Source organism: Hippoglossus hippoglossus, chromosome 17, assembly GCF_009819705.1.
Source record: "Hippoglossus hippoglossus isolate fHipHip1 chromosome 17, fHipHip1.pri, whole genome shotgun sequence".
NCBI lineage: Eukaryota > Metazoa > Chordata > Actinopteri > Pleuronectiformes > Pleuronectidae > Hippoglossus > Hippoglossus hippoglossus.
This window is the reverse complement of record NC_047167.1, coordinates 25,327-51,865: the sequence shown is the minus strand read 5'-3', so window position 1 is coordinate 51,865 and position 26,539 is coordinate 25,327. Positions and strand designations below refer to the sequence as shown.

At 42.5% G+C, this 26,539-nt stretch overlaps 1 long non-coding RNA gene across 1 annotated transcript; it reads left to right on the top strand.

The window, feature by feature from the left end:
* Positions 1 to 351: 351 nt before the first annotated feature.
* On the top strand, positions 352 to 26,539 carry LOC117777799. Its single transcript, XR_004616665.1, has 3 exons — positions 352 to 2,247; positions 23,110 to 23,112; positions 26,529 to 26,539. It is a non-coding gene; the product is annotated as an uncharacterized LOC117777799 (long non-coding RNA).

The window sequence follows — 26,539 nt, the reverse complement described above, 5'->3', positions numbered from 1 at the left end:
GAGTTCAGCTTTGTCCCACAAATGAACTCAACTGACCAACTGCAAGCTGTCCTGACGTTGTTTGCCTTTGAAAAGACGGAGTGCTAAAGAGTCCAAAAAGGATATTGCTATTGTAGCAAGTAAAAATTGTTCAACAACAGAGGATTAAATTGAAAATAATTAGCAGTTATATCTTATTGTTCCATTATTAACCAAGCTAAGCTCATAGGCTCCTTAGCTTAAAGACTTTTATTTGTTATCAGACGTTTTGTGAGCAGCAGCAGAGGATCTACAAAAGTCTTTCTAGTGCTATATCTGCGGATATCTCAGCAGCCACAGCAGAATAAACCCTGTCAATCAATCAATCAATCAAATTTTGTTTGTATAGCCCATATTCACAAATCACAATTTGTCTCAGAGGGCTTTAACAAGGTGTGACATCCTCTGCCCTTAACCCTCAACAAGAGTAAGGAAAAACTACTAAAAATAATAACAGAATAAACCCTGTCAACAGCTGAACTCATCTGCATCGCTCTGTCGTGGGACCAGGCCTTAGAGGTCCAGTGTGTAAGATTTAGGTGAAAGGGATCTATTGACAGATATTTTATATAAAATAATTCTAGTGATGTTTTCACGAGTGTGGATACTTTATATCAGGAGTGGTCCTCTCTATGATACTTTTTATGAAAACTGAAGCTTACCACAGCTTTCTCTTTCATGTTTGGAAGGGGAGGATGAGGTGAGGGGTATTCAGCTGCCACTTGCAACTTCACCACTTTATGTCACTAAATTCTACACACTGCAACTTTAAAGGTTCCACTATTGAGCAGGCTGATAGTGTGAAGTGACTCTTGGCAGCACTGGAAGTAGCACAAGAAATTTTGTTTCACGATAACCTTAAAAATGTATGCTGATCTTAAACTAAACATAATGTGTTATAACCAGTTCTTTAGTTTTATACATGAAATCTCCATAGATGAAAAGTAGTGTAAAATTCATTTGCAGCTTTTCTTTCTGATAAAAAGCTTGACTTTCATACTAAATGTCGGTCATTTGATGCTAAACGTTCTTGTAAGAATATTTTCAGAGAGCAGTTAGATCTCTGCAGCTCCGGTACTGACACACACACAGACACAGACATAATGTCGCCATTCATTGACTTGCATACATTCCTTTCCTGGAGACAAACTACAATTTGCCTTGCTCCTAGCTACACCTAACTTTCTCTTAACCTCACCCTAACCTTACTATAAACTTAACCTGAACATAAACTTACTCTAACCTTCACCTAAACCTGAAGTTAACCTAACCCTAACCGTACCTTAATCTTAACCTAACCGTAATCTAAACCTATCCCCTGACCATACATAACTTCCCCATGTTATGGGGACATGCTTTTTGTCCCCACATTGTGACTGTGTGAACAGATCAAGGTTCCCACTAGTTTCTGTATTCAACTAGAGCTTTGAAATTAGGATGTTGTCCTCACTGCTTCTGTCTTCAAAACATGCTATCACACACACTTGTTCGACCCTGAGAGAACTGTTGAGTTTTCTCCTTTTAAATGCACAACTTCTGTTTTCTCCTTCCTCTGGGTTTCATGTGAACACGTCTTCCTTTAGAAGAAATGTGATTAGAAACCCATCCCTGTGTAATGAACGACATTCCAAAGTGACACTAAGATGAAACCTCAGGTCTTAGCGAGTGTGTTAGGCTGTTCATTCACAAGCTGGACGTAAGCTTCTTGACTGCTTTAGCTTAGCTAATGAAAGCTATAAATGTGCATCCAAATCCAGGAAAAAACAAATAGGGTGATCCCTCTGTATGACAACCAAGCCTAACAGCATTAGATGTTTTACTTATTATGAATCTGTTCATATAGTTTTAACAGCAGCATTTGGTGATTTGGACCTTGTTTGACTGGAGTTGTTATTTTTGGTCTCTATCTACATTCCACATTATGCCTCACACTCCATCACACACACGACCAGCCCAATCGTCTGTAAAGATGTTTTGAAACTGTGACAGACAGGTGAAACAACCTCCCCTTTGCCAGCCGTCAATCAAGTAAAATCCATCAGTTGAGGGTTGGGTTGGGTATCTAGCCCCAATATGTTTTTTGGCACTAACAGTAATGTGAATGCCTCACAGAGTATATCATGAGCTTAAAGTGAATGTCTGGTCAAATTTATGATTTTCATTTTAGATGTTTTTAGACACAGTTATGAAACAGCTGCTTGATAACATTTAATACTTCAAAAGTGAGATGTAGAAGTTTGTGTTAATAATTTGCCAAATAAGGAACCAAAACTCTCGATACCCAGCTGTAGTCCAGACTGGTGGAATCTACTTGATCAAAAAGAAGTTATTTCAGAATTTCTTGAAGATTTTATGATGATAAATATGACTCTCTGTTGTCAACAGGCCTATTTCCCAAGATTTCACAGCGCACCACTTGTATGTGACCAGGATCTCATTAGTTATTTCAAAACAAAGCTGCACATTTGGCCTCATGCGAGAACTTCTCTGTACTCTTAACCCAAAACTTCACTTACTTTTATTTTGCAAGGTTTGTCCGTGTTCAGATTCTCAAAATCCCTTAACTGGACTCACGTGTTGTAAATGGTTTGTTTAAAGCTGATTGATGTTACCTGCTCATATTCATGAACCTGCCTTATCATGGCCCCTAAACTATTAAACATCATACAGGAATTCATTAAAGTCAGCTAATCTTTTCTTATTTAGTTGTAAAGATACAAATTCTATTTTGTTGATTCAGCTCAACATTTCTGGCTTTTATTTTCAGATCACCTTACAACGAATGACTTCACTCAGCTTATTAAATAAGGAATAAGAGATATCCCAGCATTCAAGTTCAAACTCCCCAGAGCATTGTTTCATGTAGTTTGAAGAGAAGCAACATATTGCAGTGTCTATAATACATACAATGATAAGTCTTTTTTTTTTCATAATGATTGGAACCATTCTAACAATGATGAAGATTATTGCGAGTTCTGTCCCCATCATCCAAACATTTCAGAGCTCTTAGTTCTGACCCAGTGTAACATATAGTATGTCAGTGTCACTGACCAGGTTAACATTTAACTTATTATTTTCAGTTTGTTGAACTTGTTTTGTCCAGTTAAATCAGTAAACTCAAATTTCAAGGCAGAAGTTGTGTTTTTAAGTTAAAGGTCCACTGTGTAATATTTAGGTAAAAGTGATCTATTGGCAGAAATTGAATATAAAATAATCCTAGTGATGTTTCGCAAGTGTGTTTCATCTAATTTGTATGAATTGCTGTTTACTTTACCCTACAATGGGCCCTTTATATTTAAATACAATGACGACCTCTGTAGAGAGGCCGCCATTGCTTTTTTAACAGTCGCCCACCTGGGCAAACTAAACACCTTTTGAGTTTTTATGATAACTGAAGGCTACCACAGGTTCTCTTTCATGTTTGGGAGGGGAGGGTTGCAACATGCAACTTCACCACTAGATGTCACAAAATTCTGCACACTGCACCTTTAAACCAGTTTAATAATGAATCAACTTTTGCCAAAGAGATGACTGATTTAACTGTTTCAGTGTAGTAAAACATTTAGAACATATTCATACAATATTAACACAGACAGCAACATGTTATCATTAGTTTTTTTTAAATAAGTGTTTTACCATGGTTGGTACTTGACTTGAAAGACAGGTCTGGACCACTTAACTCTAAATACAAAAATGGATGAACATCACAAATTTTGTTAAGCCACTTGTTTGCATCACTTTAGAGCAAATGTGTTTGTATGAGACGTTACTGCAAGAGGCCTAATGTCTTGAATTCCTCAGACTTGATTGATGCACCAGAAAGACTTTGTCTTTTCTTGCTGTTTTGTCCAAGTCTGAGTACATTTGAACCAGGACAATATTTAAAGCTTTATTGAAGCAGTTTTAAAGGTTCTGATCAAAAATCAAGTGGTGTGATCGAGTATGAAGTCCTCATGTTGGAAACAATCCAAGTTATGTTGAAGTATTTGGTTCTTCTAGGAAGTGACAGGCATCTCCAGGGTTTCTGGCCTCAGATCGATCTGCGTTAACAGGAACACAGGGTTGCTCCGAGACATCCCTGGTGCTATATTGTTGCAAAACTCTTTCAGGATTAGTTTTTCTCCTCAAGTGAAGGATTGTGAATCTAAGAAGTCTGATCTTTAAAGATATTTGGTGTTTGTTGAGCCCCGCCCTGTGAGGCCCGGCCACCAGCTCTGTATGCACGAAAACACACCGGTCATCATCCTGCAGTCGTCACTGGACCACCTGGCTTGGAGCATGGAGCCTCTTAGAGGACGAGGATCCAGTGACAGGGTTTATTTTAGACACAAAGCCATGCTGTTCATACGATCATATTGTCTTTGTATATTTTAAGCGTGCCCCTTTTTATTCTTTTTTTTTTCCGGATGAACTTGATAAGATGATGATGCCTGAGGATCTGAGACTCTTCATGCTCACTGGCCCAAAGCTTCTCAGCATGGAACAAACCATCCTCAACCTGGATCAGAATCATCTGATATCCACACCGTGTGACCCAGAGCGGTTGATTATACAATACATTATATACTGATATAATATATTGATTAGAAGCACTGTATAATGAGTGACTGTGCCGTGGCTGTTGTCTCGTATTTACAGTAGCAGCGTGATGCTACAGAGGTGCCTGGTTCACCAACCCCTGTTACAGTTTTTCAGTAAAAATCAGCTCAAACATGTATGTGACTCTTGGTTCTCGTTTTATCTCTCTTATCATTATTAGTATTTATTACGATGACGCGTGATACTGATGTTAATGTATGTGTTTACCACACACATGAACTTCACCATTCAGGTGACATATTCTCTCAAAAAGTAACACATAGAACACAGTGACACCTTCAGACTCAGACTGGATACATGTAAGCAGTGGTGGAACTTGTAACTAAAAGTACTGTATTTAAGTACAGTTATGAGATACTGGCAATCTACTTGAGTGTTGTGTTGTACTCTTTACAGGTGTAGTTACTGATTACTTTTCAGATCAAGGTGACAGATTAAGATTTGACAATAAACTTGTCCACTTGGGGTCACTGATCACATTTCAGGGGAGTTAACCTTCAAGATATTTGTTCTGATGATTTTGATTTAAATAACTATAAAATGATTTATATTTGAAGAAGCAGCCATCTATGATAAGGTATGATTATGTAAATGTTATGTCTTTTATTTATACATTTGTAAAAGTCATTTACTCTGAGAAATCTTTATATAAATTGATCCACTTTAAAGTTGTAATCATTCATGTTAAAACCAGATTGAATTGACGTTTCCTGTGCTCCTCTGTGATGAAGATTAATTTTTAAATGTCCAGACACCCTTAGAAAATTAGGAAATTTTAATATGATGAAAATCTTAAGGTTTAAAATCATAAATCGATAAAGGAAATATGATGCCAACTAACTGGAATGAAATGCGGATCCACTCTATCCTAAGGATTTTTTTTCCATTGAAGGGGAAAACATAACGGGAATTACTAGGAAAACTATAGTCTGAGTAAAGAGCTGGACCAGTTCAGTTACACAAGAAAAGCAGTAGGCAGGATTTGGCAGAAGTATTGCATACCACTGTGCAAGTTTGCGAGTGCATCTGTCAGCTGCATAGTGACAACATTCAGATGAAACACATGTCAGACATGACTCCACATTCTGAGCACAGAAACAGGCTGATAGACTTGTTCATATTGTCCACATTTAAACATAGACATGCTCTGTCAGCTGTGGAGGATAATGTGTGACCACTGTAAAGTCGAGGTCTTCTGCCTGCAGTTGCTGCTGGTGACCAGCAGGGAGAGACGTTGGGGAACTTTATGGATGAATGTAACGCTCAGTTTATATTTCATAAGGTCAATTTTACACCCTTTTTGAAAAACACTGCTGGAAAATATATGACATAATGACAAAATGATTCTGGGTCATGAATTTGTTTTATTTATACCGTATCTACACTAATATAACATCTTAAGGGATTCAGTTCTGATTACTGATGAAGTGCTTTACAGAAGGCCCCTGGGCTCTGCCTCTGTACATACCTGAACCAACCTAACACCTGAGGGATTCAATAAAATTATCGATCAGGCAGATTTGGGTAAAACATCGCCCCTTGGAGGCCACGATGGCTCAAGGGAACCTGCAGGAAAACCTCATGTGACTGTCTAAGCTCCAATAATTTTGATTTGCAAATTAATTTGAGCATTTATGAAAAACAAATAAATAGACTGGTGGCATAATAGTGAACAACTTTAAGCAGCACTCTTTCTTTACTCAGATTTCCATAGCTGTGTGCCCAAGGTCAAAGAAAAGCTCTTTAAGTTTATGTTTCCTTTAAAAAGCACACAAAATCAGTAAAAAGTTAAAATATATATATATATCCAGAGGTTGCAGGTTCAGGTCCCACTCCTAGCTAAATCATTATGATCATGATGCATAGCAGCAGATAAATCCAGAGACAAACTGCGGAGGACAGGTAAGACATAGCAGTTTAAAGACGAATTTCAGAAAACCTGTCAGTTTATACAGCAGAATTACTGGGTATTCTGTTTCCATTTGTGATGGAAATTCATCTTGAGATTTGAAATAATGAAATTCTCAGACTGGAGTTGCCTTTGAGTCTTTTTAATAGTAAGCTCTGCAGAGGTTACACAACAAGCACAGGTGCTCAAAGTGGAACTGCCCCAAAGTTCACAAAAGCCAGAACTTATACAAAGAGGCGTTTCATAAAACATAATATTGTAGCGTCCCCGCCTCACAGACGACACAGAACTTCTTCTCTTATTTGTAAATTTATTAAAGTCAACCTGAACATGTCACACTTCTTGTTCTTAACCCCGACACTCCTAACCACAACTTTGTCTTCTTCACTCCCCTTCCTCCTTCACCCCTGACCCGCTAACAAACCAGCCAATGAGAGCCTGTCATCCCGCACAACCCCACAGCCATTGGTCTAGAACTGTCACATGCCCCACCCCGACCTGTTCACTGACCCTCAGGACATCTCAGAACTTATTTAACAGTGTACTTAGCTGAACATAAGTCATAACGACCACATAGCAGTCAAACAGAACATAATCCTAACTACCAGTCCGTTACACTACCTCCCCCCATCAAAGTCCCTCGTCCCCGAGGGAACAACAAAGACTCCCAGGCGGTCAGGAGGTCTGCGGTTCCTCTGCAGCCGCGGCGGCCCTGCAGCAGAGGGGGGTCCAGCCAACGTGGAATCCGGGGCAGGGACCGGAAAAAGGGGAAAGGATCCTGACTGTGGGGAACTTGATAAGGAACACGGCACATCAGAGGGGTATTGGGGAGAAGATCGAACAGTGTCCCTGACACCCTGTGTTCCAGTCTCCAATCGCAGTGGGGTCACCGTGCCCCGATAGGGAGCCAGTCTATCTCTGTGGAGGGCAACCTTCCTTCCTCTCAGCGGCAGCTGGACCCTGTACACAACTTCACTCAGCCTCTCCAGGACCCTGCAGGGCCCCATCCATTTGCTGTCCAGCTTTGGGCACCTGCCTTTCTTCCTCTGCGGGTTGTACACCCAGACCAACTCGCCGGCTTCGAAATGCCGTCCTCTGGTATGTACGTCGTAGTTCCTCTTCTGCCTTGCCCCTGCACTCTGCAGCTGGCCCCTGGCAAACTTGTGAGCGGACTCCAGGCGGTCCTGTAATTTCCTGGCATATTCAGGCCCAGGAGGATCCACCGGGGTGTCCGGAGGTTTGCCCATCATCATTTCAGCCGGAGTCCGGATTTCCCTGCCTAGCATGAGTAGGGCGGGGGAGCAGGATGTGGAGTCTTGGGCAGCAGACCTGTATGCCATCAGCACAAGGGGAACATGGGTGTCCCAGTCTCTTTGGTGTTTAGCCGTCACTATGGCAAGTTGTTGCGCCAGTGTGCGGTTGAACCGCTCGACCAAGCCGTCACTCTGCGGGTGGAGAGGTGTGGTGCGTGTCTTATGGGAGCCCAGCTTTTCGCACATGGTTGCAAACACACGGGACTCAAAGTTCCTGCCCTGGTCGGTGTGGATGACCTCGGGTGCCCCGAACCGGCTGAACATCTACAATGGTCTCCGCTTCCTGGTCAGGCAGGCTGTATGCCTCTGGCCACTTGGTGAAGTAGTCCATGACGGTGAGGACGTAGCGGTTACCCCTTCCCGAGCGGGGGAATGGCCCTAGAACATCGACCCCGACTCTCTCCATGGGACCCCCTGTTGGAAACTGTTGGAGTTGTGCATGGGATCTGTCTGTGGGTCCTTTGCGTGCGGTGCAGCTGTCGCAGCGGCAACAATAATCTTCCACATCTCGCCTGTGTTGGCCCCAGTAGAATCCCTGTCGGAGGCGGCGGAGAGTCTTAGAGATCCCAAAGTGACCAGATCCAGGAGCTCCATGTACAGCCCGGAGCACAGTCTCCTTCAGAGCCCCTGGGACCACCACCTGCCACCGTGTCTCTCCTGTAGCTGGTTCCTTCCACCCCCTTTGTAGAACCCCATTACACAGGCGCAGGGTTTCAAACACTGACCATAGTCCCTTTGTGGCCCGAGAAAACACAGATACTTCCTCCCACCGCGGTTTGTGTCGTGCTGCCACCCACATGCATACTGGCCTGATGTCACCATCCTCCTCTTGATTTTTCCTCCACTCCACTGTATCCACAGCCACTAGTCCCTGATCGGCAGACGGACCCCCAGGTCCCAGAGCTGCACATTTCACCTCAGTCTTTAAGCATTCGCACTCCTGTGCCTCCCTTTTTTTGCAGTAGCGGCAGCCGTCGCTGTCGCAGGGCCGACGGGAGAGTGCATCTGCGTTGCCATGCTGCATACCTGGTCTGTGTACCACTGTGAAGTCATATGCCTGTAGTTCCTCGATCCAGCGTGCCAGCTGGCCTTCCGGCTCCTTGAAGGACATTAACCACTGTAAAGCGGAATGATCAGTCCGGACAGTGAAGTGGAGGCCCCCCAGGTAATATTTGAAGTGCCGGATGGCACTGACCACAGCGAGCAGTTCCCGCCTGGTGACACAGTAGCGACGTTCAGCCTTGTTGAATGTCCTGCTGTAGTACGCCACCACTCTTTCTCCCCCAGGTGTCACCTGGGCCAATACAGCACCTGAGCCGACGTTGCTGGCATCCGTGTCAAGAACGAAAGGGAGAGTGAGGTCAGGCGGGGAGAGGATCGGTGCCTCCAGCAGGGCTTCCTGCAGCGAAGTGAACGCTATCTGACACTTTTCTGTCCATAAGAACGCCTCCCCTTTCTTCAGCAGGCAGAACAAGGGCGCAGCTATGCAGGAGAACCCCTTCACGAACCTCCTGTAGTAGGAGGACAGGCCGAGGAAGCTCTTTAGGTCCTGTACAGAACTGGGGGTGGGCCAGTTCTTCACTGCTTGTACTTTCTCTTCCATGGTGCCAACACCACCCTCGCCAACCGTGTGACCAAGGAAAGTCACTTCCCGTCTCATGAAGCAGCACTTCTGGGGATGCAGTTTCAGTCCTGCTGCTGCCACCCTCTCCAGCACCCGTTTGAGGGACCTGAGGGCAGACTCAAAGGATTCTCCGTGTACCAGGATATCGTCCAGATATACAACACACTCTCGGCGGGGAATATCAGCCAGCACCTTGTCCATCAGCCTCTCGAACGTGGCGGGGGCATTGCAGAGGCCAAATGGGAGGACCTTAAACTGCCACAAACCTCCGTTGGTGATGAAGGCAGCTTTGGGTCTGGCCTCAGGGGCGAGAGGGACCTGCCAATATCCGCTGCGCAGATCCAGCGAGGAGAACCAGGAAGACCCCGCCACTGAATCAAGGGCCTCATCAATGCGCGGAAGGGGATAGGAGTCCTTTTTGGTCACTTTGTTGAGGGGCCTGAAGTCCACGCAGAATCGGAAGTCGTCCTTCTGCTTTTTGGGGACCATGACTACTGGGGAGGCCCATGAGCTAGAGGAGGGCTCAATGAGTCCAGCCTGTTGTATCTCCCGCAGAGTTTTGTCAGCAGCTATTTGTCTGGCCAGGGGAAGGCGTCGTGGTCTCATCCTAATGGGCTGTGCCTCTCCAGTTTCGATGTTGTGTTCGATGAGATCAGTCCGACCAACATCGTTCTCTGACAAAGAAAAACAGTCCTTGAACTCCAGCAGAAGCTGTAGTAGCAGACTCTGTTCATTGGGGGTTAGTCCATCACAGTTGTTCTGCCAGACCCCCCTCACCGCCAGTGCTCTCTCTTCTTCCTCAGGCTGTGTAGCAGGGGCTGGTCGTAGGTGCAGGCCAGTGGTTGGCGGGGTGGAAGATGGCGTAGGCAGCGCCTCTGAGGAACTGTAGCACCCAGGCATGCCTGTCCCGGTCTCAGTTGTCCCTGTTGTAATGTTGTGAGTCACAAGACAGCCTGGCTGGGGTGGTCGCCGATATATCTGGATAGTGTGTCCATCTGGAAAAGTGAGGGTCCCCCTCCTTGTACTAATGACACAGTCCAATGCCCCAAGAACATCCAGCCCCAGTATGCAATCTTCGAGGTTCGCGACCCACACTGGACAGCGGGCAAACCTCTTCCCCACCCCCAGAGTCACTAATGTTTCCCCCTCCATAGGTGTTCGCTCCCCGGTGACTGTCTGAAGTTTCACTATGGTGGGGAAAATATTTGTTTTATTCTTTACCATCTCGGGTTTCACCAGCGTCGCTGAAGAGCCTGTGTCCACCAGCGCAAAACACTCTGTCCCCTCGATAGTCAATGGTGCATACCAGCAGTCTCCAATCCACGTTTGGCCCAGCATGATGAGCCGATCCAGCTGGCTGTCAACCTCATCTGCTGATGGTAGCACTCCCACCTGATTAGTGCAGCTTAATGTCTCTTCATTCGAAGGGGGTCGGGAAACAAAAGCAGGGGTCCACATCGTCCCGATTATGCGGTCCCTGGCTCGTTTCCCTGATTAGCCGGGTTGCGAGGGCATTGTCGAACCAGGTGGCCAGGCTGTCCACATCCCCAGCAAACCCTTGAATGAGGTCTTGGAGACCGCTCCTCTCGCAGTGTGGTGGCATGCACGAGCTGCGTTAGTTTTTCCACCCAGGCAGGTTCTGCTGTACTTAACTCGGCTCCACGCGCAGCTCTCACTTGTGCAGTAATATCCACCGCAGCATCCCGTGTCCCAGCGCTCAGCATCTCTCTTTCTGTGGCTAATTCCAAAGCCTCCTGGAGGGACCTGGGATGGGCCAGTAATGTCTGGATACGCAGGTCAGCTGGTAATAAGGCCTGCAGGAAATGATCACGGGCTAGCTCACTCTGGATGACAGGGGGCATGTGAGTATAGGTGCGGTGGACCAGCCCCTCAATGTCATTGGCGAGATCCCTCAGCAGCTCCGCAGGCCGACGCTGTCTACTGCACAGTTCAGAGCGAAGCAGGCTGGCTGTTGAGCACAATCCGAACCGTCTCTTTAAAGCCCCCACTAACGCATCATAGTCGCTCCTATCAGCGGGGCTTAGCAGCAACAGGCTAGTCAGAGCATCCCCAGTAAGGCACATAGCAAGCTGGAGGGCTTTCTCCTCCGTGCACCACTTTCCAGCGTGGGCTAACAGTTCAAATTGTGCATGGAATGCTTCCCAGTTAGCTTTCCCGTCGTATCTGGGGGTTTTCATTGACGGCGGGAGGGCTTCTCTGCGCGGCTCCACCCGCGAGCTGTCGCCCGTTATTCTTCCCTCCAACTGCCCCCGATTGAAGCCAGCCCCTCCGGCCATTCTCCGGGTCATTTCTCTCACCCGCTCTCTGTGTTCGGCCGCACCCTGGCCCTCGTCAGCGCTGATGTATTGCCGACAGTCGGCTTCCTCCTCCCGCTTAATTTTCTTTAAGCTCATCTTGCTAACAGGGCAAAAGTCACTGTAGCCCGCTGTGAGTATGCAGCGGGATCCGGAGGCGAACTTTTTACTTCTGACACCAATGTAGCGTCCCCGCCTCACAGACGACACGGAACTTCTTCTCTTATTTGTAAATTTATTAAAGTCAACCCGAACATGTCACACTTCTTGTTCTTAACCCCGACACTCCTAACCACAACTTCGTCTTCTTCACTCCCCTTCCTCCTTCACCCCTGACCCGCTAACAAACCAGCCAATGAGAGCCTGTCATCCCGCACAACCCCACAGCCATTGGTCTAGAACTGTCACATGCCCCACCCCGACCTGTTCACTGACCCTCAGGACATCTCAGAACTTATTTAACAGTGTACTTAGCTGAACATAAGTCATAACGACCACATAGCAGTCAAACAGAACATAATCCTAACTACCAGTCCGTTACAATATGAAAAAAGGTGGAGAAAAGTGGCTAGGCTGGTCGTACACCTGAGCCACCACACAGTAAGATGTTTCCATCACTCTTTTCTTAAACTTATAATATGTAACGTGTCTACATTAAAAAGTGTACAAATTACTGCACCTACAGGTATGTTATATATGTTGATGATTTGAATATCTACATTATTGTTCCAACAACTCTCCCACCCAAAATTCGATTGAAGTAAGGGGGCATCTGATGTCAACTTTCAAGTTTGATAAGTGAGGTCATTGAACGTAGTTAAACATAAAAGCTAGATTTTGTTGTCGTTTTACAACAAAGACAAAAACACTACTTCCACCAAAAACACCAGACTACTAGATAATGCCATCAATCTATTTCTTCTGTTTTCATTATTTAGATTCAAAGACCCCTAGCAGTTACATATTGTGCATTTAGGTATTACTGTGCCCCAAGTTTGTCGTTTACTATACAGGCTATAATAATGAGAATAAAACGTATAAATGTTATTACATTCAGACCAGCCTCTCACAGTATGTTGGTTAAATGTAAGGACACAGAGCAGAGAAATAAGGTGCTTACATTTATAACAATATGCAAAATAGAAAGAAAAAACAACAGTGGAGTTAGAGGGGTGATATCAGGAATCTATTAGGAAGCAATTAAGGGAATGCTGATAGGAGGAACTGTTACATGAATTTGACGGTTGCAAGCAGAAACGGTTAAAGGCTGAACAGTCAGTCAGTTCTACTAGAGTTTAAAGATTAAGTTCTTCTGGAAAAAGTCATGGTGGGATATATGAGCTTTAAAGTACGTGCATATATTCCCCCAGATTTAAGATTCTTTAAATGTCAGAGATACGGTCACATTGAGAATGTATGCAAGGGCAAACAGAGATGTATAAGGTGTTCGGGGGAGAGCATGCTTATGGAGAGTGTAGAGAAAACAGCTAAATAAAATGCTGCAACTGTGGTGGGGAGATAATAAGAAAACATGCAGTGAAGGTCGAGAAAGTCAGAACTGAGCAGAGAATAACATGCAGAGGCAGTCAAGGTCATGGACAGTGGGAAAAGAAATCAAAGTACGAGTCAGAATAAAGAAGTAAATAATGGACAATGCCACGTATCACCAGACAGACTTAACAACAGATAAACTTGTTCTGTTCCTTGTATATGTCATCAATTGCTCAGAACAAGCTAAGACTAAAACAGAAAAAATCAAGATTATAGTGAAAGCAGCAGCAAAATTCTTAGATATGAAAGAATTATCTTGGGAAGGGGTCTCAGAGGGCAGTCAACCAATCATTGCATAATGTTAATACTTCAATGGATGGCTTGAAGCTTGAGTGCAAACGGACAAGAATTAAAAGGATATATTAGCACATTAAAAAACAAACCAGGTATCATCTTTATACCAGAAATGTGTCTCAAACCGGTTTTAGATCTAACAAACGCAAGGATAGAGTTGATAGAAATGGTGGTGGGTGTGCAACATTTATAAGAAATGGAATACAATACAGACAAGTAGGAGCAATACAGGAGTTGGAGGTAGTAGCTGTCGAAGTATGGACCAAGAAAGGAAGTATTTAAATAATTAATTTCTAGAATCCATGCAAACAATTAAAGAAAGAAAAGTTAGATGCACTATATCAGCTGTGTCATCGCGTGACAAAGTCCCAAAAATTTGCCCTCCCAAACTGCTGGGAAAAACTCAGCACCATATTCACATGTCCATGGCATACTAAGCTGTTGACTCTGCTGAAATTGCCTCATAATTTGGACTTCAATTGTCCTATTGTTGTTATTAAACTTTCCCAGTATTCCATTAAAACACTCAACACTTTTATCCAAAGCGACTTACAATAAGTGCTGTTGGGACCTGGTATTTGTGAACTACAGTTCGGCCTAGATGTGTAGTCAAAAGCCTAAGGCCACATGTCCTTTGTTCTGGAGAAAACCAGAGCCTCCAGAACTCAGTCTATCAGGGTGCCACATGCTACTGGATCTGGCATGTCTAGACAGGTCCAGTAGCCCTCTAACAGAGCAGGTATGTGTTTTCCGAATTGTCTTTACATATGTTTTACAGTATTACAACCACGGGAGTAGCTGTGTTTAAACCCTGACACTTGAGCGAAAACTTTTAAGCTGTAATTTTTAACTGTGTGGTGGGGAGTAGTTCTCGAAGTACCGCTAACGCAAGCTAACGTCAATGCTTTTCATGTCGTCACATGTCACTGTACACCAACTCTTTCGGCTCTGCCTGTCTGACTGATATCTCTCAGTGGATGTCTGCACACCACCTGAAAATTAACCTTGACAAGACTGAACTACTTTTCCTTCCAGGGAAAGACTCTCCCACCCATGACCTGACTATTAACTTTGACAACTCCGTGTTAGCCCTCACTCAGACTGCTAGGAACCTGGGTGTGACACTCGACAGCCAACTCTCCCTTACTGCCAACCAGGCACGTGCACAGATAAACCCCTAGTGGTGCTCAAGCACCTGCCCTTTTGCCCTGGATGAGAAAAGTGCCCCTTCTGCTGGAGCCCAATTTTTTCTTCATTCATCAATATTTAAGAATAAAAATGACTCTCTCTGTCATCAATTCCCCCCAAATGTGTTTTGATATCTGACGGGGCATTTATTTGAGTTCTTGTGAGAATCTCGCCCCGACATGCTCCGCGGCGCTCACAAGCCCCCGCCGCACCCCTCCCTCCTCCTCCTCCACTTAGTGCTCATGCAGTTCATCCAGGCCAAACGGCTGCAGCCTACTTCTTCTCTGACCCGCAGCATCAGACAAACAGGTAATGACGGTGTTTGTGCAATCCCCCAACGTTGTTTGGTGATAAATTAACCACAACATTAGCGCTGCTGAAAACATTACGTCGCAACTGGTCCGACGTTTCCTAAAAAACAAACAAAAAACTCACGAAATCTGTGATTTCAAAGCCTTGTCCAGCTGTTTACTGACGTTTGTCATGTTTAATGGAGAGAGAGAGAGAGAGAGAGAGAGAGAGAGAGAGAGAGAGAGAGAGAGGCAGGCAGGCAGGCAGGCAGGGAATTTAAAGGCAGTTTTACTGTTCTACAAATTAGACAAGTTCACTAGTTTTGTTTCATTTAACACAATTCAAATTCAAATTATTGAAATGAAAGGTAGGTCTTAAGTTGAGTTACATGACAGTCTGGTGAGGTTTTGTGGTAATATATATTAATATTGTGGTATATTATTAGTGTAATGCTGCTTATGCTTCAACTCTGTCAGAAAACAGTAAAAAAAAATGTGTGTGTACTGTGTTGTCAGCTTTATAGAGATTATGTAAGTCACTCTTGATTATTATGCACAACATTGATTTATCTCATTTACAAAATTTGCAGCATAATGCCAAGAAAAGAGAGACTCCAAAAGCAGAAGGACAGGGAACTGCAGCAAGCAGCTTAGGGTAGCAGCTCTCTTTTATCTTGGATCAGGCCATCAACTAGTAAAACAAATGAGGGAGAATCAGTAACCCTACCTGGTCCAGAGGAGCCCATCACAGATGAGGAAGGACAGACAGAGTGTAGGACTGAGTTATGTTCAGGGGCAGCAACAGAAACAGTGTTGCCTGAGGAGATGAGTCAAGAAGAGGGTGAAGTGACAGCAGCTCCCTTTACATCACAGCAAGGGCATGTGGAGGAAAGAGCTGTTGATGAAAGTGAGGATGCAATTTCAAAAATAGCCACCATGCCATACAGATCCATCCCATGTTGAAGCATTTCACATCAGGTGCAATGAGAGCTACATTGCTATGTGCTGCAGTGTAGGGCCCTGTCAACCAGAAATGTTTTTTCCCAAAAATGCGGAAGGGCGGTCATTCCAAAAGCATTGGTTTTCTGGAAATGTGTGGCTGGAGTATTCCCCAAGTTCTGATTCAATGCATTGTCAAATGTGTACTACACATTTATTGATACCTTGACTGCGGAGCTCAACAGGAGATTCCAGGGGAGCATCACTGGAAGTCCAACTGGCACAATCATACGGTCCTTCCACTCTCTAACAGTGTGTGCCAACTGGACAAGCACCCCAAACCCAGAGGCAGAGGAAGCTGTCCATGTTCTTTGCGACTTTTATGAGGAAAATGAGGACCAGCTGAAGACAGAGCTAAAGGTGTTCCACTCCAGCTTTCCATCGAAGAACCTGCAAGAAATCCTTGCCATTGTGGAGGAGAACACTGGCCACCTCATCTTTCCAACATTTGTGAAGATGGTAAGGATCTATGCAACACTGCCAGTGACAACAGCTTCAGTGGAAAGATCCTTTTCAAAACTGAAGATAATAAAGAACAGGCTCAGGAGTCTCTGTGGGGAAGAAAGACTCTCCGACCTTCTCCTGCTTGCCATTGAGCAAGACATTGAAATAAATCACAGTGAAGTAATAAAAATCTTCCAAGAGATGGCACCAAGGAGGATGCTCCTGTGAAGATCCTTTAATTTATTCAGAGCAGCGTTTTGATAAGTTTTAAGTTAGAATATTTTTTGATTATTTAACATATTATTTGGTAATACAATATGGCCTTGTTTTGTCTGTTTTTGCCTGTTATTCATATATTTATTCAATTTGATAATTTGAGTTAGTTTGTTAACAAAAATAAATATATAAGTTGAAAATATCCTACTGTGTTTTTTATTTATTTATTATTATTATTTTTAATTTCATAAATAATTTTGGCGATGGGTGCCGTTTTTTTTTAGGTTTGAGCACCTGCCCCCCAAAATGTCTGTGCACGTGCCTGCTGCCAACATTACTGCAACAACACGTTCCTGTAGATACATGCTGTACAACATCAGGAGAATACGCCCCCTTCTCACTCAGAAGGCGGCGCAGGTTCTGGTCCAGGCTCTGGTCATCTCACACCTAGACTATTGTAACTCGCTCCTGGCTGGTCTACCTGCTAGTGCCATCCGACCTCTGCAGCTCATCCAGAATGCAGCAGCTCAACTGGTTTTTAACCTAAATTCACTCACACTACTCTGCTCCTCCGCTCCCTTCACTGGTTACCAGTGGCTGCCCACATCCAGTTCAAAACATTAGTACTTGCGTACCGTGCTGCGAACGGATCTGGTCCAGTCTACATCCAGGACATGGTCAAACCTTACACCCCAGCCCGTTCACTCCGCTCTGCTTCGGCCAATCGGCTTGTTGCTCCCTCACTGCGAGCTAACCACTCATCTAAATCACGACTGTTTGCTGTCCTGGCTCCTAAATGGTGGAATGAGCTCCCCATGGACATCAGGACAGCAGAAAGTTTACACATCTTCCGCCGCAAACTAAAAACACACCTCTTCCGACTATACCTTGAATAACATTTTTAAAAACTAACAATTTAGTAGCACTTAAAATGGCACTTACTTATAGCACTTGTAGTTTTGCTTTTTTGAAGAAATTGTACTTTCTCTATTCTTGTTGTTCTGGGTTTGTACCCTCATGGTTGAATGAACTTATTGTAAGTCGCTTTGGATAAAAGCGTCAGCTAAATGAAATGTAATGTAATGTAATGTAATGTCAGGGGATTTGACCGCGCTGCGCAGCGTCAGCTTCGACATCTGCACCTGCATTTCTCGGTCTTCTTTCTTAGAAGACAGGACCGTTAACAGGCAGGAACAGCGATAAAGAGGGGGGTGTCTTGTCCGAGGGACACACCTGGCTCCAGAGAGCTGGTCCACCGTGGGAGCTGGACTGACGCCGGATCAGACCTTTCATTTCTCTCTTGACCATCTGCCAGTAAGAGACTTGTCTGTTGTTGAAACCGGCCGCGTGAAATGTCCATAATTGTGCGTTTGTGTGTGTGATCGCGTGCGGGCGTACGTACGTACGTGTGTATACGTGTGTGTGATCGCGTGCGCACGTAAGTACATGTGTATAAGTGTGTGTGATCGTGTGCGTATGGACATACGTGTGTATACGTGTGTGTGGGAGAGAGAGAGAGCGAGAGACTACCGCCTGAAGTCATTTACCTTAACTTTGAATATAACTACAGCCCTTGTATGAGTTTTCTGGTGTAACTACAGTATTTCCTTGTATAAATGTACTCCTGTGTACTCAAACAAATACTAGTACTATACAGAATAAAGCCGTGCATCTTATGCTCCTGCTAATATTTCACAATAAAACTCTTTTAAAAACAAATTAATGGATTCAGTCAACAGAAACGTGGTAGGTGCTATTATTTTGAAACGGTAGGTTACAGGAAGTGTTGCACACATTTTGTGACATATTCTGGAGATAAACATTGAAACTGCTGGAAGATAATTTTATTTGTATATTCTGCTATGAACTGCAGTAAAAAAAAAATCTAGACCAGCACAAATGAGGCGAACCCTGCGAGCTAGTTCAGGCAGCCAACTCCAGCTGCGCTACTCCAATCATGTGACAAAAATCAAGTGACATACCTCACTCTCCACAACCATCTATAATACACACCCACCTTACTAGGCGTCTATTTAAGCAGAGAGAAATTTCCCATCACCCTCCTTGCTCGCACTGCTGCGGTTGCCAGTTGCTTCAGCCCCTCCACCACCCCAGTATCCACCTGTAGGCTCCGACAGGGGTTACAAGTATTTGCTACAAACTGCAACATAGAAAACAAATACTGCAAAAATATTTTAAAAGGCATCACTGCTGTACAGTGTAGAGTCACTCAAATGGTCTCCTCCTGGTCAGACTACAACCCTCATTGAGAAAATATGTCCAGGCATAATTTTGAGGAATTCTTATTAATAATTAATTACCGCCGTGTGGAGTGTAGGGTAATTAATTACTTAAATTATTATTTAAGATTTAAGATAAAATGGGTGAGAGATTTACAGCTGAAATCCATCTATAAGCCTTGTTTTACCATTGTTATTTTGTCATAATTTGGTATCACTCACAACTTAACTAAAGGACATTATTCAGTGAGTATATTTATATCGCTTTTGAATTTTTTATTAAAAGCTACAACCTGTGTGGTATGTGTTTGTAATGATAATTACATGATTACAATGATAAATGTTGTGGTAATGCAGAGTTTTTGTCAAATAATAATCACATTTTCTTGGAGGACGACATCTTGACCAAGTGTACACCCGCATCTCAACCACATCACCTAACCCCTCGAGAAACCAAGGGATAAAATACCATTATTGTTGTTTACTTCCTACAAAGAAGAGTGGCTTGTGGCTGTACAAGTTACAATTTAAAATTAACCTCCTCAATTCCTTCCCAAATTTTGTCTTTCAGATTGAAATGAATGCAGTGCAAATTCTGCAACTTCATTCACGCCAATGAAACTGTTCTCCTCAAACACTACCGCCTTCATCACAGAGGAGTAAACTGGCCTTGCATCTACACAGACTGCTTGTGCACTTTCAGAACCTTTGGTGCATTGAAGTCACATCTTTCAAGATTACACAGGACTGTCGCAAGGCAAGAGAACTCAACATTTCATGTTGTCTTAATTCATTTGCAAAATCACCTTAAACACAGAGAGCTAGTGTGTTGCCCATTGTTGGGGTGCAGCTTTAAAACCAACCGTTCGAACAGCTTTACTGTTCACATATCAAGGAAGCATAAAAACCATACGATAAGAGATTTTGGGGCATCAGTCAGGGTAGTAAGTGGTGTTCAGTCAATTGACACAGACCCACCAAGTAATGAAGGAGATGAGACTGGGTTTTCATTGGCCAGTAGTTCGAGATTAGAGTCCACAGAAAATGATGAAGCTAATTGTGTAGAGAATGTTGATGCAAAATTACTCAAACAAAAATTAGCATCCCTTTTTCTTCGCATGCAATGTATGTTACATGTGTCTAGACAAGCAATACAGACAGTTATAGAAGAATTAAATAATACTTTATCATTTTCCAAGTTCCATACAACTGCAGTTCTCAAAGAGGTCTTTGCAAAACACAACATTGATATTGAGGAAAATGTTGTTGAAGAGTTAACTAACACTGTAATTCAAACAAATCCACTACTTACTACTACATCAGAAAAATTATCAACCGATTACAGGAGGAATAAATATTTCAGGGAGCATTTCTCAATTATTGAGCCAACTGAGTTGTTGTACGACAGGACTTCAAGAAAAACCTTTGTTTATGTTTCTGTGAATAAGGTTATTGAACTATTGCTAAATAGAGCAGAATTTCTGGAAAAGCTTGTTTTCAATGAAGAGACTGCACCAGGGCTTTACAAGTCTTTTCAAGATGGCCATTATTTTAAACAAAACCAGCTTTTTGTAGGACAAGATCTGCAAATTGCATTAGGGCTCTATATAGATGATTTTGAGTTGTGTAACCCATTAGGCACGTCGAAGAAAATTCACAAGTTTACAGCAGTTTATTGGGTGATTCTTAATCTACCTCCAAAGTTTCGTTCTAGTTTACATTCAATTAATCTAGCTTTACTTGGAAAGACATCTGATGTTAAGCTGTTTGGTTATGACAAGTTTCTTGATCCACTAATTAAGGATTTAAAGTCACTTGAACAGACAGGGCTATTTGTTCAAACCCTTGATAACTGCGTAAAAGGTACCGTTTTTTGTGTCAGTGCTGATAATTTAGGAGCACACGGATTTGCAGGTTTTCAGGAGAGTTTCATTGTAAACAAGTTCTGTAGACTTTGTTTGATAAGTCGAGGCGAAATAGCAACCACAGAAATTTCTGACTTCCAGCTGCGATCCAGAGAACAGCACAATACTTTTCTGGTGCAACTTCATAGTGAAAATGTTCCACATGTAAATGGTGTTAAAAGTGAATGTGTATTAAGTAAGCATCTGTCATATTTCCACCCTGTCACTGGTTTTCCTCCAGACATTTTGCATGACTTTTTTGAAGGTGTCATTCCAGTAGAACTTTGTTTGAGTTTGTGCCTAAAAAGGTTGATTTTGAAAGGCTTTATTACTTTGGACAGTCTGAATAGCATAATATCTTTGTTGCCTTATAAATACTCAGATAGGGTGAATAAACCAAAGGTAGTTTCTAAAGCAAGTTTTGAAAAGGGCAGTATAGGTGGCAATGGCCATGGAAATTGGACCCTGTTAAGATTCCTCCCTTTTTTTATTGGAAAGAAAATACCAGAGCAAGAACCTGAATGGGAGATATTAAAGGACCTCAAAGAAATTGTTGAGATTGTTGTATCAGCTGTTTTTTCGGAGGAGCTATTGCACTATTTGGAGATCAAGTTGTCTCACAAAAAGCTGCTCACAGACACTTTCCCTGATTTTCACTTGCGTCCTGTGGTGGCAATTTCTGTTTAATAATGATACTCTATTGTATAATAATACACACATAACATTGTCTCTCGGAAAGTTCAATTCTAACACCTGCAGGTGGGCTCACCCCACACAGCCACCTAGTGTAACATGTATAGAATGAGCACAGAGCACAGGAGAATCACTTCACTTATACAATCAGAAGCCCCTCCCTGCGAGGAGCAAATGGTATTCTTCAGCCTCTTGATCTCTGACCAGGTTGGGCAGAGTTTCTGTCTCAGATCTCCGTCCCAGACCCCTGGTGTGACTTCTGGTGTGAGACAATCTGTCTCCGAGATCCCTTATCTTCATTTACAACATCAAAAGACCCCAGTCCTGTATACAATGCAGAGTTCCCCTCACCCATCTATATCAAACACACTGAGTGAGTCCTGCAGTGAAGCAATTGCTCAGTCACACATGTGGGGGCCATAAACACTTATAGTCCCCTCTGCAACTCTCGTAAGTCATAGAAACACATTTGTTATCTACTTCTTCTAAATACATATCTGTTCTTCTATTAAACATTACACAAATGCAAAATCTGCCATTGCAATTCCCCCTTTGAGCCTAAAAGGCTCAATATCCTTTATACATCTTTATACCATCTCATCATCCTGGAAGGGAAGCATCCAGGATAGATGAGTGTCAGGAAGTTGAACATATCGTCCAATCATAGACTTGATTAAGGAAATAACCATAGTCTTAAACTCAAAAGACAATACAACAGCTCAACAACACTAGTACACACATGAAAATCCAAATAGGTTTCAACAAACTTCAATAACATATTTTGTAATCATTCAAAAGTAGGCGTGACCATCAATTCCGCCCTTCAGGAATCTGAGTGTCCTTGTTCTTTCTCTGGACAATAGGTCATTTAAAATTTGAAACGATATGCATCATATTGTCAAAAATGTTCACTGTGTATGTGCCACAATTCGTCCTGATTATGTGACAAACACCTTCGGCTGACACACATGATTATTGGTGGCAGGACGACAATGACGGTGTTCATGAACAGGGAAACCATCTTTTCCCTCGAACTGCATCCCAGTCGTCCCATCAGGTGCCATTGTTTTTCCCCCTTCGGCGCTATTGTATCAGCAGTGCCCCTCGCCAACCCCCTCTTCAAAGTGTTGCCTCTTCTTGAGATTAGAGACGTGTGGCCCTAATCATTTCCACACCTCTCCTTGCTTGCGAACACGAAACAATTGAAGGCTGAAGACTCGCACACTGACACAACGCAGGCTCCGTCCTGTAGAATCCACTCGTGGCTCCGGAAATCCTCCTTCAATGGCTTGCATGTCTCCAGGTTGACCTTCACTTCCGTCTGTGTGGTGAGAGGCACTTGGTTTGCACTCGTTCCTTCGACGTGCTCTCCTGGTTTCCTCCTCACGTCCTTCACCACAATCCAGTCTCCTGGTCTCAGATCATGCAGTTTCCCTGTCTATGGATTTCGGTAGGGAGTCCATCACCTGCCTGTGGATTTTACAGGGGACAGGTTTACACAATATCTACCAGTTCGTTTTTTCAATGTGCTGTTGTCTCCTTCCACTGTTTCTTTCTTTCTACTGCCCCGCCACTGGCGGGATGATAGGCACGATGTTGCCTCGTGTCGATACCCATACTCACCAGCATCCTTAAAGCTGTGCTTACAAATGGGGTACCATTATCAGTGGACATCTTTTTGGAATTTCTCAATGTGGAATGAGTTCTCCGAGCAGCGTCTGCGCCACTGCTGAAGAATCCTGTCTAGATGTGGGGAAAGCTTCTACTTGCATAGCATACATGTCAACAAGAACAAGACAGTATTTATTTATTTATCTAACTTACTTAATTCAATTTAATCTTTATCAAATCCCTCTATAAATGATCAAACTGTTTGTTTGGTGGTGAATGTTCACTTTGTGGAATCTGGATTTCTTTATTTTAATTGTAATTCAATTACGCGACTCAGATAAAAAAAGTTTTATTGAGTATTGTTTAGAGTGTTGTTTTTGTACACCCAATACATCTATATCTATATTCCTCCCTTTTGACACACTGACTACAGTCATGTGTCAATTCAAACTAATGAAGAAACATACATAAGTTAAACAATATCATCCATGTGACCCACATCATAAGTCTGTCAGCCACCAAACAAACTGTTATCCACCAAACAGTTTACTCCTTAAACTTGTTAAATTAAATCTGTATTCTTAAAAAAAATTTAATTGCGATTGACCCTTGTTTATAGCTCCTATAACCTACTTTAAGTGTTATTATTTAAAAATCTTTAAACGCACTCCATATTTGCAGACTGCATACAGTTTGCATAATAACACAGCATCTATCAGCACACAGATGAAAGTGTGAAGTGAAATAGGTTCATGAATCTCCTATTCAATCAACTCGGCCAAAATCACATGCCACCCCCATGCAAACCTGCTATTAGTGTTGATCTTGACACTCTTGTCCCTAGCATATTTGCATTCTTCAGTCAATGCACAATAGTGTGATGGGAGTGGTTTAGCCTCTATTGTATCACACAGTCGTAAACCCACTTGGTTATCTCAGTTGCTGCATCCTTTGATGCTGAACTTATCACCAAACAACTCCACTTCTGCATAATCAGCTGTTTATCTTTTAAATCTAAATCTAATCTAGGAGAAAAAAACTTTTTTTTTTCTTTAGTTAAGAAAAAAACTGCTACACAATCATGTGGCTATCCCTACTGATGTAGGGAAGAGAGTCGCATAGTTAAAAACATTGCATCTCTAAATAGTGATGTCTATCATCTAAGGCAATACTGTCCCATATCTGAGCCACCTGGTTGTTAAAAGGTGGGAGGTATTTTGCTCAAGCAAAATCATCCTATCAGCATATTGGCACCAGTAAAGTCATATATCACAGCGTCACATATCACACATCAAATATCACAGCTCTCTCAAAAGTTGTCGCAGCTCTAAGACATTGTTTGAAGCTCTGCTTCCTTTGTTTTTCCTGACAGGAAAAAAAGTAGTGTGTTAACAGACGATCTTTACATATTCCATACGAGAATTCAGATATTCTTTTCTAGTTGGGTCTTATCCCTTGATCAGACCCAAAACATATTTGTGCCCGGTCCACAAACATGACGGTACCTGTTTCAACTCAGGAATATCATTAATGTTTACACCAAAACTAAAAATCTTAATACATTTTATCAAAAGATTTACCACATTCAGGAATGAGTTCAACACTCCTAATTTCATTCATCACTATGGAAAATCGTTTGCGATTAACCTTTAACCCTCTTTTAAAATATCTTATTGGTATTAAATGTCTTTTCCCCTCCAGTAATATTATAATCAAAAGTTGATATTTTAACAAATCTTTAGCCAATGAGTCTATCAAAACTACTAAGACAACACAGTGTTAACTATCTCAATACAACCAACTTACTTTATCCTTTCTTTAATTAACGTCCTCTATAACCTTCTTAAACTTAGTTTGCGCTTACTTAATGGTTCGTTTCTCTGAGTAAATAACATCTATGTTCACATTTGTCTGAAGTCTCTCTGCCTCTGCCTTTCGCAAGAGGGTGTTACTTCCAGAGAGTAGAAAAGAGTCTAGACCTCCCATTGATATGCTAGTGTCAAATCCCCCTTTCTCTATCTAACAAATGCAGATGTTATTTAGACTCCAGTTACCTCTAATGCCCTGCGGTGTTTAAAATTTAACATATCACTCAATGAACACATCAAATCTTTACCCATAAGATTTATCAGGCAGTGTGGTGACAACAAAAATGAATCTTAAAAAAATCCCCTTCAACCACATCATGAAAAATAGCAATTGTACAGTGCATCTCTCTATCACTGTTGTACCTGTTGCTCCAATCATTATGAGATATCCAACATTCATTTTAGGAGTAATATCACACTCTTCACATTTATTAACTGATTCCGGTTCCTGAATCTACAAATATATGTGATGTTTCTACCACTCACTGTGATTTGTGTGTTCGGGCATTAGTTTATACACATCATTGTGAAAATATTTAGCATAAAGTACAGTAGGCCTCTCTACTGATCTTCTGATCAAGCTCACAATGGTCAATAGCAATCTTAATCATCTGTTCTATGTCTAACATTAATTCACATGGTGTGTGTGTAACCGTGTTCTTACTATAGTGACGTGCTTGAAACTCTCTCTCTCCATCTCAGTGTCCGCACCAGATGAATTCCTTCACTGTCCCCAGCTCACCGCTAATCAATCGCACTGTGTGCGCTGCTTCCCAGGGCATTCTCTTGCCCAATGCTCTTGGTGGAGCTGAGTCCAGATCAGAATCTAGTCGGAAACACTGAGACTAGAGATTATTTCAGTTCCTGCATATTCACTTCAGTTAAACAACATCCATACACTCTTCAATCCAGCACAAATATCCCTACATTCATTTTCCCTTTTTCTTTGTCCTCTCTACTTCGTTCTTATTCTTTTTATTTCTCTCTTTTCACACGCAGTTTAGTTTTGAGTTACCAAAGATAATTTAAACTCAAACTTCCCATGCTCAGAAAAGACACAGTCATCCTCTCTATTTTTAAACCTATTTTCTCAAATAGGTTGTCTCAGCAATTGTGAACCCGACTCTTATTTTATAAATTTTTACCCTGGTTTGTTCAGCAGAATACGAAATTTGGAAAATAAAGTTCTGCTTATCTGGGAAAAGAACTTAAAAGTCTCTTAATTTAATTTTTAAACCAATCGTTTTCTATCTCTTAAAAAAATATATTTTAAGATTTGTTTAGAGGTTTTTTTATTTTTCCTTTTACTATTAGCCTTTAAAACCCAATTATACCCCAAATATATTTAAACATATACTCACCTTTTTCTCCAGTTTGAGGATTCTTAGACTCCTCTCTTTTTCTTTTCTCCTCTTTCTCAGCTGAAATCCTCAGCTTAAATACTCAGTTTAGTTTCATCAAAT